This window comes from Carassius auratus, chromosome 2 (genome assembly GCF_003368295.1).
Source record: "Carassius auratus strain Wakin chromosome 2, ASM336829v1, whole genome shotgun sequence".
NCBI lineage: Eukaryota > Metazoa > Chordata > Actinopteri > Cypriniformes > Cyprinidae > Carassius > Carassius auratus.
The window spans coordinates 19,183,410-19,199,870 of NC_039244.1; the positions used below are offsets into that span (position 1 = coordinate 19,183,410).

The following is a 16,461-nucleotide window of genomic DNA, read 5'->3' on the forward strand; positions in this document are numbered from 1 at the left end:
TCCTTAAAACGAGCGAAAAGCCATTCAGACCTCCCCATATTCATTCGACTAATGCATTCAATTCATAAACTATGGGTGGCAATTCATAAACAGGTTGTCAACCTCATTTAAATGCTTTCAGGGTAAAATATTCCTCAGTAAATGAGTTGTGATTATTCATGTATGCAAATCTTAATTTATTTTCCACTCAGCAGAGCAGCCAATAAATATATTTTCAGACTTTGTATAAAGGGCACTAAGAACAACTTCTTTTTCAGCCCTTTCCATCTGCATTTATTCTGTTTCTCATTGCTGAGCATATGGTGACCTTTTTTCACTTATGGTAATGTAAAAGAGTGTTAATGTGCGACAATATGCTTTCTATCTAAAGCAAGAACACATCGAAAATGTACTAAACATATTTCTAAGCTAAAAAGCTTTATAAAACATTAGATGACAACAGGTGAAAGTACTACTTTATGCACAAATCATGTAATGATAATAATAATAAGAAGAAGAAGCAAAGTAATTTTTTTTATTATTTTTTTTAATTTTTACTAATCAAGCTGCTGTTCAGGTGGCCTGCAGCAGAGTTAATTTCTTTGTTTAGAAATAGCTCCAAGACAATATCTGCTTTGGCAACTGCAAATATCAGTTCACTCACTGAACAGCTGAATAATTCTTGACACCTCCTCATTCAGAGAGAGGTAATTAGGGGAGGATTACATATTGTCGAATTAATTAAGACACAAAAGAGTGAAAAATCTGCTGTGCAGCTGTGTGCAGGAATCATAATGAGAAAATCCAACAGGTATAGATGAGATCCTGGTTTGAGCACACTCACAAGGGACTGTTAAATGACTGTCACAAATGCAAAAACCTTTAAGGAATGTTTCACCCAAAAATGAAAATTCTGTCATCATTTAATCACCCTCCACTTCTGTTAATGGTAGCCATTGACCTCCACAGTATTTTATCCATACCATGGAAGTCAATGGCCACCGTGTTTGGCTACCAAAACTGTTCAAAATATCTTACTTTTATACAGGTTTAGAGCAACTTGAAGTTGAGTAAACGATTTTCATTTTTTAAATAAATTAGTCCTTTAAAGTGTATCCTAGGAAAAGTGCATATTCATTAAGCCTCTCATTTCTTTTAAGCCATCAAATTTTATTCACATCAAACAATATATGTTTTCTCAAATGGTGGACTTAGGGAAAGAACCGTGTGATTGCTAAATCCATGAATGGCACAAATGTAGTTCAGTATCTCTGAAGGTCTCTTTTATTGCTTGGAGAAAAGTTACTTTGTCATAAGGCTGTGGTTCAACAATATTTTGAAAGAGATGAACTCAACAACTGGATTCAGAAATGGAGAATGGGCGAATGGAGAATATATAGGCCACCATCACAGATGTCTCTTTATAAATATCAAAGTCTTGATAGTTGTGTGAGCAATTTCAGAAAATGCACATCCTGCGCATTACAAACCAAGCAGGTATTAATATGATGCTATTTGACAGCATGTCATGGATATAGCAGTAATTTAGTTTCTCCATGTGAAATGTTTTTTAAAAAGCAAAAATGAAATGAATCAAGAAAATGAGGTTTTCAAACATTAATTAAGCACACTTAACAACCTCAGACATAATATCTTTGAACATCATATTCATTAGTATTCATACCTGTTGTGACTGAGCCAATAACTGGCTTTGAGGTCACATTGCCATGCATGGTAACCAAGGTAACAGTATACCGCCTGGAGGGCAGGAGACCAGTGAGGGTGAGACCGGTTTTGGACCCGTCTAGAGCAATCTCAGAATCATCTCTGGAGTCCTGAGCATTGTAGTTCAAGATGAATGCGTCAGCAGGCGGAGCCGGTGCACTCCATGCCACAGTCAATGAATCGGAAGTGACATCAGAGAAGAAGAGCTGTGTGATAGGGCGGAACCCTGAAATTGAATGACAACAACTATATTATGAAATGTTGGCTCTGTGATTTAAGATCTCTTTGTTGATTGGTACACCTCCACAGAAAGGAAGAAAGATGATTATGAAAATGAAATATAATGAGATGATTGGATGAAGATTGCAGAAGAGATGCAGCCAGTCAGTAAATATCAAGCAAATTATAGAAAATAAATACAGAAAAGTGGAAAATGATGATGAAATATAATAAAATCTTGATACTGTAGATAGAAATGTTTTAATGTGCCATGCCAAAGCAAGATAGTGATAACAACAAACAAGAAATGCTTAAGGAAGATAAAGCTGAAGAGTCAGGCATCCTCAAGGCTCGTAACTGCAGGGGGGTTCTAGAAAGTTTGTGGAAGAGGTGTTCATTTAAATTCAATAAAATTTGAACTGTTCATTTGATACATTAATTTAATGCATCATATATATACTGTATGCATGTGTGTGTATATATATATATATATATAAAATGGTGAGCATGATTTCAAAAAGTACAACATGTTCTTGGATCAACATCCTTGTTGATCCTGGAGCAACATTCCAATCAACCAATCAGAACTGAGATATAACTTTTCAGGAATATCTGTTTTTGGCTTAAAATCAAGGTTAGATGCTTCTACAGCCTTGTTAATCAGCTATCATTTCCCACAGATTTTAGGAATAAATTATGGATAGGGTTAGGTTTAGGGGTAGGGATTGGTTTAAATCTATATTTATAGACAATAATATTGATCCAGGATCATCAAAAGATGTTTTTTTTAATTTTCATTTTTTTTTTACTAATGGAGCAAGAAGTACCATTTTCAGAACCGTCACTAGCACCAACATGCCTCGCCTTACCACACTACTGAGAGCAGACAGAGCGATTGTCACAAGATGTACAGTTAGATTCAAAAACAGCTGGACAGAGTGCAGAATAAAAACCAGAAAGACAATAAAATAGAAAGCAAAGGTCGCATAACTTATTTTTGCACTTCACATGTCATCATAAAAATGTGGTGCTGAAGACGTTATTTTGCAAATCTACATATAAAATAATGGTAATATTAAATTATCCTATATGAACAGTACTAGAAGTTAACCTCAGATTGGCAAAATCAATAACACAATGGATTATGGTTAAAGACTTAAAGTTCAATGATATGGCCATTTCTTATTTGTTTGTACAATAATTTACTCATTTGAACCAATAATGTCTTCTGAATTGTCTTTATGTTCACAGAAAACATTGCATATTATGTCATTATATGCAACTGATTCACATCCCTATAAAACATTTTTATTTGATCATTTTAATTGCATATTTTTCTAGGGATATCAATCAATTACATGATCTTATCACTAGTATTTAGAAAGCATAACAAATGAATGCTGTAAAGTGGGTAATGCTATAATAGAGATTTAAATGTGCTAATGTGTCATGCAAAAGCAACTGAGCGATTTAGGCAAAATTCATAAGGATTAAATGCATTCACTGTACTGATGTGGGAATGTTGGGAACCGCTGAAATAAAGGACAGATTAAAAGGATGGCTGAATTTTGATGAAAAATGATTAAAAGTGGCTAAAAATGAACCTGGTGGAAAAGAAAAGAAGCTACAGGAACCATTGTATCTTCTTTGCGCATGCACTAAAAGTCTTACATCCAATTCATTCTGTATCCTCATGCAATTATCCGAGAGATTAATGATATTTCTGGCCAAACTTGACATGACATATCACTAGGCGGAGATGAGGCAATGCTTTGGATACTCAACAGTGATTCTTGTACTTGATTTCCCAAAAGATCAAATTACCTGTGAAGGCATCAATAGTGGCTGCAGTGCTCTTCTGCCTGCCTCTCTGTGCTGCAACTGTAATGGTGTACTCAGTGCCAGGCTCTAGACCTGTCAGTGTGGTGGTGGTGACATCCTTGGGCACCGTCAGCTCAGTTGTCACTCCAGTGGAGGAAGTGTAGGTCACCCTGTAGTGATCAATAGGCCCCTGCACTGTGCCCCACAACAGGGTAATGGTGTTGTCTGTTGAGGCTGTGACAGTCAAATCCAAGGGGACATCCAGACCTAAAGATCAGAGTATACTGCGGATGTTTCAAGGTTTGAAATGGGAATGTTAAGGTGTATGGTTCAGTAAACCTTCAGCATATTTTTATTCCATCACAAACATCATATATCAGTACTACTGGAAAAAACTGATTTGCACATGTCGGCAGCAGGAATACAAACTCCATGCAACTGAAAATACATTTATTTCACTGTGATCTGGCAACAGCAGGCTTATAATCTTATCCCTTACCCGTTCTGGCATTCATCGTAGCTGGGGTGCTTTGGTTGGCACCTAGAACTGCTGAAATTCCTATGCCATACTCTGTGCCAGGCAGTAAATCTAAAAAGCAGAGAAAGTAAAATAGTAAAATATAGACTGTGATTTAAACAATGAGCAACAGATTAGGCACGTATAAGAAATATATTTTGCTGTAATCAAGTATGCATTTTTGGTAAATATAGAGGTTTGGGTTCTCACAATTAGTTCATAATGAGATGAAACATAATGAAAGACTGAGTCAAACATCTTGATGGGACTTGCACTGTCTAACAAAGAATTTATTTTCAATATTTATTATAAGAAATGTTGCTTACTTGCATGAAAGCTGTTATAGAAAGAAAAATGTATGTATGTCAGCAAATTTGAGTCGTTATAGACAGTAAACCTATACTAAGGATTCAGGGTCTTAAAGTTGGCCATAAAGTCAAAACTGTCTGTATCAGTGCATATCCAAACTTTATGTACAAATTCCTAAGAATACCAAAAAGATCACACATACAGATCACAACTCTTGATTGGGAGAAAATAAATGCCTTTATAATGTACTTAACACGTACAGACCTCAACTCAAAGCAATAAAAATAAATGAAGACCTCAATCCTTTATATATATAAGTATTAGTTCTATATCCTATAATATAATAACCTTATAATATAATAATTTTTGAAATTTATGTCAGATACCAAAATAAATTGTTTAGAAATTGTATAGAATATTACAGTACAATGAAATAAAGGAGAAAGTTGGTTTTGAGTTTACCAGTGAGAGTAGTTTTGGTGGTGGCGCCATCGTTGAGTGGGACAATGACTTTGTCATACTGATCACCAGCCAGTGTGCTGTAAACCACCCTGTAGCCTTCTACATCTGCCTCACTATTGTCCCATTCCAGCTCCAGGCTAGTGGAAGTTTTTGACAGCACTCTCAGGTTCTTTGGTGCATCGATTTCTAAAAAAGAAGAAGACGGAGAAGGAGAAGGAGAAGGAGAAGGAGAAGGAGAAGGAGAAGGAGAAGAAGAATAAGAAGAAGAAAAAGAAAAAGAAAAAGAAGAAGAAAAAAGACACAATCGATAATACACTAGTTACTTAAATGGATCATAGAAAGATGGATTATCAATATAATCAAACATAAATGTTAATATAAATGAAGCAGACCTACTCTACTTGAATGAAAGATGTTAGTATAGCTAAAATAAAGAATGTGAAAACTAAAACCAAAAGTGAATGGTAAAAAATAATTTACACAGTCAGAACTGCTTTCCTTCACCTGTTGTAAACTCTGTGGAAATGGCTTCACTCTCAGTGCCATTCCGTACTCCACTGACTGATACTTCATACGTGGATCCAGGCCTCAGGACTTGGAGGGAGTACTGGCACAGAGTAGGCTGCAGGCGAAAGGTGGTCTTTGGTCCATCCACCCCTACCAGCCCATACCGCAATAAAATCTGGTCCACTTTAGCCTTGGGTGGGCTCCACTCCACAAAGGCAACCGTGTCTAAGACATCTCGTACAACAAGTTGTGTTGGCCCATCAATCACTGATGGAAAAAACAAACAAATTAACAACGTAAGACAACATAACCGATGTAAGATAAGTCAGCTTCTCAATATGCTAGAAGGGTTTTCATCCATAAGTCTGAGGATCCTTTGTACATAAAAAAACGTATCGAATTTTCTTTTAAACTCTGACATCCAAAACAACAACAACAACAACAACAAAAACAATAATAATAATAATAATAATGAAAAAATAAAAAAATAAAAAGAATGTATACATATATATATATATATATATATATATATATATATATATATATATATATATATATATATATATATATATATATATCATTATGATATAATCTTAATATGAGTACAGTCATTATACAATTATACTGAAAAAGGGTGAAGGTCATTGGCTCTGTAAAGGTTTAAAACCCTTAATATAGGATTTAATAATATAGAAAATACCTATTGAAATTTTGATAATGTATATGTTTCTTGGGAAAAAAAAAAAATCTCTGAATACATGGAATGGCTGTCAAGTGAGCAAGATGTTGGTATTACAGCAAACTAGATCATACTAAGCTGCCAAACACTGAATCTTGGGACAAATACCAGTGGTTAAGCCAGAAGTTGTACCGCTTAAACCAAACCATGTTTGAAAACTGAGACTCACAGTGTTTACCTGAAGTCATATGAAACTGTAAAATATATGGTAATAATGAAAACTACACACTTCACCTATAAGTTATCCCTGCTTTCAAGTACAGTAAATGAGAAAGTGTCAGTAATATTCACCAGATATTAACAGCAGGCAGTCCCATTGCAAACCCACACTCAAGTGACTGAATCAAGTGGCCATGCTGAGCCTCCAACAGGCTCTTTTAATAAGACGCTAACTGGCTGTGTGAATAATTAACCTGCTTCTTTATATAGGGCAACATGACCATCTGCCTCAGAAACAGGTATTGTGAAGGAAGATGAACATCTCTGGAACTTTTGACCTCAACATTTCTGCTCATCTCATACCTCGATCTCAATCTGCTGTGATATGCAAAACGCTACTAATTGGACCAAGTGAGACTACTCTGAGTTGTACCTTTACCTTTCAGAAAGATAAGCCTACAAAATATACTGCATATGATGCCATTTTTACTCCCTAAAGAATATTACAACTACATAATGTGACCCCCTTATTCAAACGCAAGGGTTTAGGAGGAACCCCAAGTATGAGGAAATTATGTCACCTCAGATTCAAGGGAATATTTACTTGCAATTCTCTACACAGCCTATTCAATCCACAAGGGTGATTTCTTGGTTTTATTCTAAGCACACAAGCACAGTCTCATTTTGAAGTCTGAACACACCAGAGACCAGGCAGTAGACTACTGTTTATTTTTTCATATCCCCAAAAATGTTGTATTTTAGTTGCTTAAGCATTATTACAATGAACCAAACTCATGAGGTACCGAGCGCATGCTTAGCGAAAACTCGTCTTCCCAGGCTTTCTCCGGGGATAGATAAATCTTTGCACACATAAATAATTAAGTGACATCAAATTTGTCTTTCTTTATCCAATAAGGTATCCACAGTGGACGCGTGAAATATTAATGGACTCGCATGCATAATTAATCCCTCTTTAATTATGCTCGACAGTGAGGCCCATACAAATTAATGGCATTTTCACAGTAGACATGCAATTTCAATTGTCCAGGAAAATTTCAATTGAATCTAACCCTCCTGTCTGTAAGTGACAGAAGAAGAATTCTTGGGTGAAGTTTACATTAAGTGCATAATTGCTGGCAGACTCACCCATTCATCATAGTGACATTTTCCATTAGCTGAAACAATGTGAAACCTCCTTGAAGTTTATGCCTTCCCAGCCCAGCCCGGCCCCTCTCACACGTCATTTGAAAGATCTGTTTACATACCTTCCTAAGAGAGTGCACTATATCACTGGCTGTATGTTTTTTTTCCTGCATTTCTTGTCAGACACATTTGCAATTGTGTTTCATTCTGACAACACACTGTCAGCAGACTAACAGCAAAATGACTGTGCTCGTAGTATAGTTTGAAGGTGAGCCCTCTGTTCAGCCTCACTGCTGCACTACTGATTTCAGCACCAAGGACAGGGGAAAAAACAACAGGACATGGCAGATGGGTGGAGAAAATCACTTCATCTACAAAAGAGACACTAGTGACTCAGCTGGCTGAGTATCCTGAAGGGAAAAACACTTCACATTGTTCGTGCTTTCATCTTCATAGCACACAGAAAGCAACGGTAAACTAGATCACCCTGCACTCCGCCCAAGGAGCATTTGTTTGCTTTGCAAACTTTTATGTCTCCATCAATGATGAAACATCCTGTTCTGCCATTCCACACTAAGAGCATCTACACACTATCACAAAACTTGAGCAAAGTTAATTCAGTCATGGCTGATACTAAATAAGGCATAATATAATATAATATAATATAATATAATATAATATAATATAATATAATATAATATAATATAATATAATATAATATAATATAATATATACTGTCTTTAAGTTATTTTTACATTAATTTGAAGATTGAATGTGAAATTATTACAGTATAAAAGCATATTTAAAAATTTTCATGTTCAAGGGATTAATCGTCAATAATCCCAATTAATGTAATAAAAATGTGTGATTAATTAGTTAATTGTTATAATATAATATAATATAATATAATATAATATAATATAATATAATATAATATAATATAATATAATATAATATAAAAGTATTTGCAAACAGGCAAAATAAAAATGATAAGTAATGTATCAGTAAAGTGGACAAAAGGTGTCTAGTATTACTTTTTACATTATGATGGAACATGGAGGTACATTTCCTGAAGGATGACAGACCTAATTTCAAAATAATGAATTACTATAAGAATGCATTCGTTTTTTATTATCATAGAGCTATGCAAATGGTCTGAAAGTTCCTCAGAAACAATTACTGGACAAAAAGCTTAAGTTGCACTATAGAATCTTGCACAGAACTTATTGACTAAAGGTGCAATATACTGACATTGTAAGGGTAATGAGAAAATGCACGTAGTGGGAAGCACAAACAACTTTATGTAGGTCATTAAAAATCAAAGATATATACAGCAAGTTCAAGAAAAAACAACATTGAGTTATCGGAGAATGAAACTGCAAGGCGTGGGTGTAACTATAGATTGGCTGGTAGAGCATGGGGCTAACAATGCCAAGGTCATGGATTTGATTCCCAGGGAACACACATACACTAAAGGTATTGCTTTACTTCACTGTAAAAGGCTGAATGAAAGTATAATTGCATAAACGCAATGAGAATGAGTGAGAGGCATACATGTGATAATGGTTGCAGTAACAGGCTGGCTCCTTCCTTGGTCTTTCAAGGCTACAAGGTTGACAGTGTATTCTTCCCCAGGCCGCAGCCCTGTTTGGTGGAACAACGTGATGGTACTGGGTAGTTGAGCTGTCATCCCTCCATCATTGTCCTTTGACGTGCACAAGATTAAAAACACACACAAAAATATATCACATTTCACAATTCTGGCAGAAGAGTGCAGGCAGGCATGCAGTACACTGCTCGAAACGACAGAGATTGTTTTCAGGAGGCAGTCGGCTGTGTAAACAAAGAAGCTGCTGGAATTTCAGTGTAGATGCATTCCGCCAGATGTTTGATGTATCGAATCGAGCCATGTTTTTCTCTCCCAACTCGCTTAGCAGAGCACTTTGTGAGTTTGATACATCGCGCCCCACAAGACATCAGCTAACTTCCCCTGGAACGCTTGTGAAATCAAGCAATATCAAAGAGCGTGAGGCTTTCAGAAGATGTGACTGTTCTAAAAAGCCTATTTCCCTTTGTTTTTTGTCCCATTGACTCGCACCCATACTTGTCCCTGCCCTCACATCCATTACGATACTGTGGAAAATCAGGCTCTTATGCTTTGTAGGATTTAATCCACCGAGGATATGACTTCCACTTCTAATATGATTTCCCTAGAGGCTTACCAGAGTCGGCTCTCATGCACAGTACTCTTAGCAGACCCTCTCACCGATGGAAGATTGAAGTGCACCATGATCCCCCTGCCCTCAACCATCAGCTTCTTTGTATTCAACTTCCTATTCCCTTGAAAGAGGCTTTTGACTTTGTTTCCAAGGTATTTTCTTCTTTTAGTCTAACAAAATGAGGGATCTATGAAACTCATGAACTCACTTTGCCAGGGCATAAGCTATAGATTTTGTTGAAAGTTAAGACAGTGGCATGAGATGCAGACTTCTCAACACAGGACTGAATACTGCACTCTTCAAGAGTCCTAAAAACGTGTGGCTATTACCCGACTGAGCTAACAAAACTGTCTACAAATAGATTTGCTAAATCATCCCCTGGCTAATGGAAATCCTTTGTGTGAACCATTTAAGTAAATCATAATCCCCACTTTACCGGTTTCCATTACACACAAGCATACCTCTGATATGTCTTTTGTTGGAGGGATCTGTGTTTACAGATTCAGTGACTGGGTCTTAATAGTAATGCTACAACCCAACGAAGTAAACAATGCCTCAAGGAGCTCTAATGCATATTTGTTATACTGTACATGGGGAGAGATGTTTCACCTCGATGTGAAATGACAGGTATGTTGCACAGGAGACATGCTGTTTTGCATACGGCGATGTCTCCCACAGCTATTTCATATTGAGGCACCAAGCACAAGCCCCACATTTTGTTGGCATGCAGGAGCTGTAAGTTTTTCTTCTGTCTGTGAGGGTGCAGATTTCACATGCTAAAAATGGCTTGTCCTTTCTCCAGGTGGAAAATTTGAAAGGGGATTAATGAGAAAATCTTTGCCTGGATGTATTGTGTTTCTGCCATGATACAAAATAATTCTCTTTCGAACAAGAACAGATTGACATTTTATCATGCTGAGAGGCATCTGTCAGAAACTGAATCATCTTTGGCTTCAAAAAGCATTAATTTATCAGCTGTTTACAGATGTCTGTCAAAGCCTTACATTGCAGTTTTCTTGTTTACTGTTGTCGAACTACAAGGTGGTAAAAATGCTACAAGATTCCAGAACCTTAGTGTTGTTATGCCAGAAGCTACGGGCAGGGGCAGAACCAAATGAAGCGTGACCTTTTTAAGGAAAGCCTTACCTTGGGAATGAAGCTTATTTCCCAACCATCAAACAAGTAGTCTAAGGGTTGCCACTGAACCTCCACGGACGTCTCCATGATGGATTTGAAGAGTAAACCGTCTGGATTCGTGAGATCTAAAAGGTACAGATTGATGCATTATTGGCCTCCGTCTTGTGTGTGTTCAATAAATCAACATTTTTCTCAGCTAAGGTGGATCTTTACTCTCTGCTTTTAGCTCCATAAAAGGAGAGCAGTGGATTCAGAGAGGTTCACTTTGCAGACATATTCAGGATTATTTTATTTTTTCCCAGATATTTTAAACATGCAATGCTTCTTTAATAGTTTACATTTATTGTATAAAGGAGGCAGTCGGGAAACCCAAAGAATAGAAGTCGGGAAATAGCATTACAGTTATTTCAAAATACACACAAGTGAACCTCCAGCCCTTTCAGTGTCAATGATTGTAAGAGCCTCAAGAGGGTTCGAAAATGATATCCTGGAAACTAAATAAAACACTATTTCTGCTGGGAGTGTTCTGCTTCTTCCATGTATATGATGACTTTTAAAGGTTTGTAAGAAAGTGATAATGTACTGTCATACAATAAGTATTACTAAACAATCTCTGTCAGTAGTCAGACTATTTTAAAAATTAAAAACACAGTAGAGCAAAAAAATGTATTAAACAAACTTTAAAATGTTCAGCTATAGATTATATGTAGTAATATTACAGAAATTAAAACACAGCATAGTCTTCAGTATTTGAATCTAATACGAATTGATTCTTATGAAAGATCCAAAAGTGATTCAGTCAAGAGCAGTGAACGAGTTTCTCTTTGTCTTTTGTTGTTTGATTAACATTAATGCCACAGACAGTAGCATATAAATTAGGTTGCTGTCCCTTTAAGACCGTCTGCACATATCCAATATACTCAAACTGGTTTTTACCCAACTGTATGTATAGAACACAAAGCCAACTGTGTTTACATAAGTACTCCACATGACAGATATTTTGATATAATTATGCATATATCTGACAATTCAAGCACTATAAGACAGAAAAAAAATCTGACTTTGCGATTGGCATGCTGTCTAAGAGAGGCGCTTTTTGTGTTTGCGCATTGTGTCATTGCATTGAGTTCTTTAAATCTAACATCTAGCACTTCACACTCTTAAATTTTTCATTCATACATGCATTTTTTATATCTCTTAGGTGTATATACATTTTAATGTAGTACAATGCTATGGCAAAATCTTTGACGATAGACACTTATACTATGGTAACGATATATACCGCCATACCTCCCAGCCCTATTGTTTTTTACTGTAATTTTATTGTTCTCTTTCTTTCCTTCCTTACTTTCTCTATCTATTAATTCCTTCCTTGCAATATGTTTTCTTGTTTACTAACTGCACAGGATTTTGGCTACTGCAACCAAATGAGCTTCAAAATGCAGAAAATGGGGCAATAATGTTTCAAAAAGTCTAATCTTTGTTAGATTACAGAAATTATGGCTTCACTAGTTGAATATCTCAGAAGTCTAAGCAAGATCTCGATGCCTGCCAGATGCCACATGCAAATAGCAATTTTCTTTTCAAATTCATTAAGTTCCCAATTATCTTTATTATCGGTGAATGACTGCAAAAATGTAAGAAAACAGAAGGCCAGACTGTGGTGCTGTATGACTGTCTGTAGAATGCCCAACTGCATTTCACAAATAATGGAATGTTTGTTATGATGTGTTCTATTCTAGGCTGAGGCATTTGCTCAAGGCTGACAGGCAGTGACTGCATTCGAAAGGGCCCTCTAGCATTTTGCCAATCTGGCACTGCTACTTACCAGGTGGTGGGTGTCTAATCATATCCTGTTGGCAAAGACAGCCAGTTGTTTCTCTGAAGAAAACAACATGAGGTAGTGTGTGTGTGTGCAAATGTGACTGTGAAGAGTGTGTAATCTCTCATCCCAGGTCTATTAAACCTGGGTCATGCTTGGGTAACAACAATGCACTTACAATGAAAATGTCAGATACAAGCTCTATGCAAAACACCTCAGACATTTCAAAAGAAAAAAATAGCCTTATCTGACCAAAACACAGATGTTCTTGGAATAAAAGAGCTCTCAGGAGAGAAGAGCACTCACAGGTGGAGACTAAGGTGTTCAGTGGGGCACTGATGATGTTGTCGATCACCGCGTACACATTGATGTGTACTCCAGACCCGGCTCCAATCCTTTGATGGTGGTGTTGGTAACATTTCCTGGGACTCGGATCTCCAGTTGGACTCCACCAGGGGTTGTGGGTGCGTAAGTGATGAGAAAGTCTGTCAGGATCACAGGCCCCTCCCACTCCAGATCAATGCTGTTCTCGGACACTCCCCGAACTTGCAGATTCATAGGAGGTGACACTGTGTATAAAAAGAATGAGGATATCACATGAAAATGAATCATTCTGATCAAAAAGCAATCATTCTGAGGAGACGGGAAATACAAGTTATCTGATGTGATCTCAGGCAAATCACACTGCAAAGTGTTTTACTACTTCTCCTCATATACTTTTCAAAAAAAGATGAATAGATAGAATCATCCAACATTGATGTTTCTGAATGTAGTGAGCTTGAAAAAGAGATGGAGAATCCCATTTGAGCTACCCAAGAGACTATGAGAAACAACCAGGGTCTCCAGAACACACTAGAGTTCCTCCTGAGACTGGGCTCATAGGAGTAGCTATAAGTGGCCCATAGGGAATTACTAAGGACTTGAGAAAGCAATTCAGCTACTTCCACACGAACAGGACAGACTGGCATTCCTTCTGTCCCCCTCTACAACAGACCCCTCAAAACAGAGAAAAAAAGTCCAGGGTGCATACTTAGCAAAATTTATAACTCCAGCATCTGTGCTTTTCATACATATCTAGTTGCTAAGCTTTTATTTTTCAAGGAGAGGAATCTAGAAGTGGAGCACAGATTTAGATTACAGTCTTAAAAAAGGGAGCAAAGGCCTTTCCAACTGGATGCTTATCAGTTTCCACTTTTCACAAGAAACTCTCATCACTTACAAACGTGAAAACTGACATAAATTATTTGAAATGTCTTTCTATAACAATAAATGTATTATGCATAATCAGTATATATATTTCTGGCATATTAAGTATAATCAGGAAATGATTTCTATTTAAATTATATATATATTTAAAGTCACACACACACAACTTTATATAATTCTACATATACATTTAAAAGCATTAGCACAACATTACTGATTTTCCAATCCAAAATAATATAAAATAATAAATATATATAATATATATATATATATATATATATATATAATATATATATTGCGAGTTGTGAGTTGATTTTTTTAAATGTCATTCACCATGGATTTCAACAGATATTCTCAATCCATTCAAACTGGATTCTATCTCAGCTTTGTATAAATGCATTAGTATTGGCAGCCTTGCTTGTCTAGATTATGTACTGACACGTACTGAAGCAACAAATGTCAGCTAACAGTCTTTCAGAATGACCTATAACTACGTTTTGTGTAGAGAAGTGTGTAGAGAATAATGTCATGACTATTTTTGTTAAATCATAGCCGAAAGACTTGTTAAAAGTAGGTGTAGTGCTATGTTAGGGTTTGCAATTACATTTTAAATATCACTTCATTTAAACTATTTGAAATTTCAGAAACTTTTCATCTCATCTTATTTCCTTCATTACTTCTTCCCCCACCATCGCTACCTGTTTTTCAAAATACTTTTTGCTTATGATTTCATCGGCCTAATGAAACAAGAAAATGGATAGAGCAACTGAGAGGAAAGCAATATCCTAATTTATTCCCTTGATAATATGAAGACCTAAGAGAGCAGAAAATCTTCTGAAGCTGTGTGGAGAGTAATAACTGAGCAGCCACTCGCAGTATTCCAACACCTCTCACAGACAACACCCCACTATTTTCTCCTAATTGCAATGAAATAAGCAATTTTTGCCTCCATTCAGTCTTGCAGAAAATGAGAGGCAGAGAACTGGGCTGGTAATATGATTTGCCCTTCCCTCTCCCTCTCATGAGATGACAGCTGTCTTCGAACGATGTGGGGTTTCGCCAGTCTTTTCCACGAGCTAGCCGTGAACCTGGGTAAGCGTGATGGAGAAATTGCTTTGGCCTGGTTAAGATGACACATCTTTCCCTGTGAATGTGACTTTTGACAAATGAGTGTGTTACACTGTGAGTTTTCACAATTTTTTACAGCTGGAGGAGTTGGGGGCCTACTGTGGGGTTGAGCATCTGTTGTGTGTGCCTGCAACTGGGGAAACAGTTACTTATCTTCCCAGAAAACACTGATATTGGAAAAAGAAACTATACCAGTTGAATATCACTAGCTTGTTTAACTTCAATTGACTTAAACACTTTGAAAGAGAATGTATCCTCTGAAAATGAGGTTCATAAACAAGCTTTTGTTAGAGCTCAGTTTCCTCTTTGGTGGATTATAAATGCTTAAAGAACACCAAGCTTGTCAGAAATTAAAAATTCACTTATATATAAGGCAGAATATGTGAATTATCCACAAACTCATTTTTTTTTTGAGGAACCATATTTGTACTGCTTCCACTAAGTCTATATAGCAAAGTGTAATATATATTATAATTAAAACAATTACAAACTTCTACTGTACATGTTGTCTTTAATTAAATGCAATGTACTATATATACTGTAAACACACACACACACACACACACAGATTTAACAGAACAACACATGATAATAATTTTGCAGCAAATATAAATGACCATTTAAATGACATCTATTTGAAATCTATTCAATATTTAACAAGACAACAGATGTACTGTTTCCTTTCAGGAAAAAAAAAACATATTGTTAAAATTATGGAAAATAGGAAAAAACAGTTGCCTTAAAATGTCTATGTGTCAAACATTACATTTGATCATATTTTGTTTATATTAATTGCATCTTTTCTTATCAGTTGTGTACATGTATGGGCTTTATGTTGCATTGTTTCTTTAGTTCTATTTTCAATATATTTAAAGGTACAAAGCAAGTTTAAGTAGTAGTTCAGGCAGGTAGATATATTGAAATGATATCAAGTAATAAAATAACTGTCAATATAACATTAATTTTGTGTGAATAATTTTGGGTAAAATATAAATAGTAAAAAAAAAATATGGCAGGGAATTTACACATTTAACCCATTTAAAATGAACACATTTAACACTTTTGATGCCCCCTTCTGAGCCAAAAATGATGTGTGATTAATTAGATTAATTAATCAGCACATCATGTAATTTAATTAGATTAACAATATTAAGTGCATTTGACAGTCCTAGAAATACTAAATGCAGGAAATAAATGTCTGAAACCCATAAGTTATGTCTACACATTTTCTGGCAACAAGAAGGGCTGGAAATAAGAATACACAAGGGGTGTTTTTATATTGTTATTCAACCATACACTGACCTGAAGCGCAGTCATCTCCTGTATATCCCTCTTGACAGCGCAGAAACCATCCTTACACACCCCTTCT

The 16,461-nt window shown here is 36.1% G+C and overlaps 1 pseudogene; it reads right to left on the minus strand.

Annotated features, from left to right (window-relative positions):
* Positions 1 to 16,461, minus strand: part of LOC113040967 (tenascin-R-like) — a 47,449-nt pseudogene that overhangs the window by 19,912 nt on the left and 11,076 nt on the right.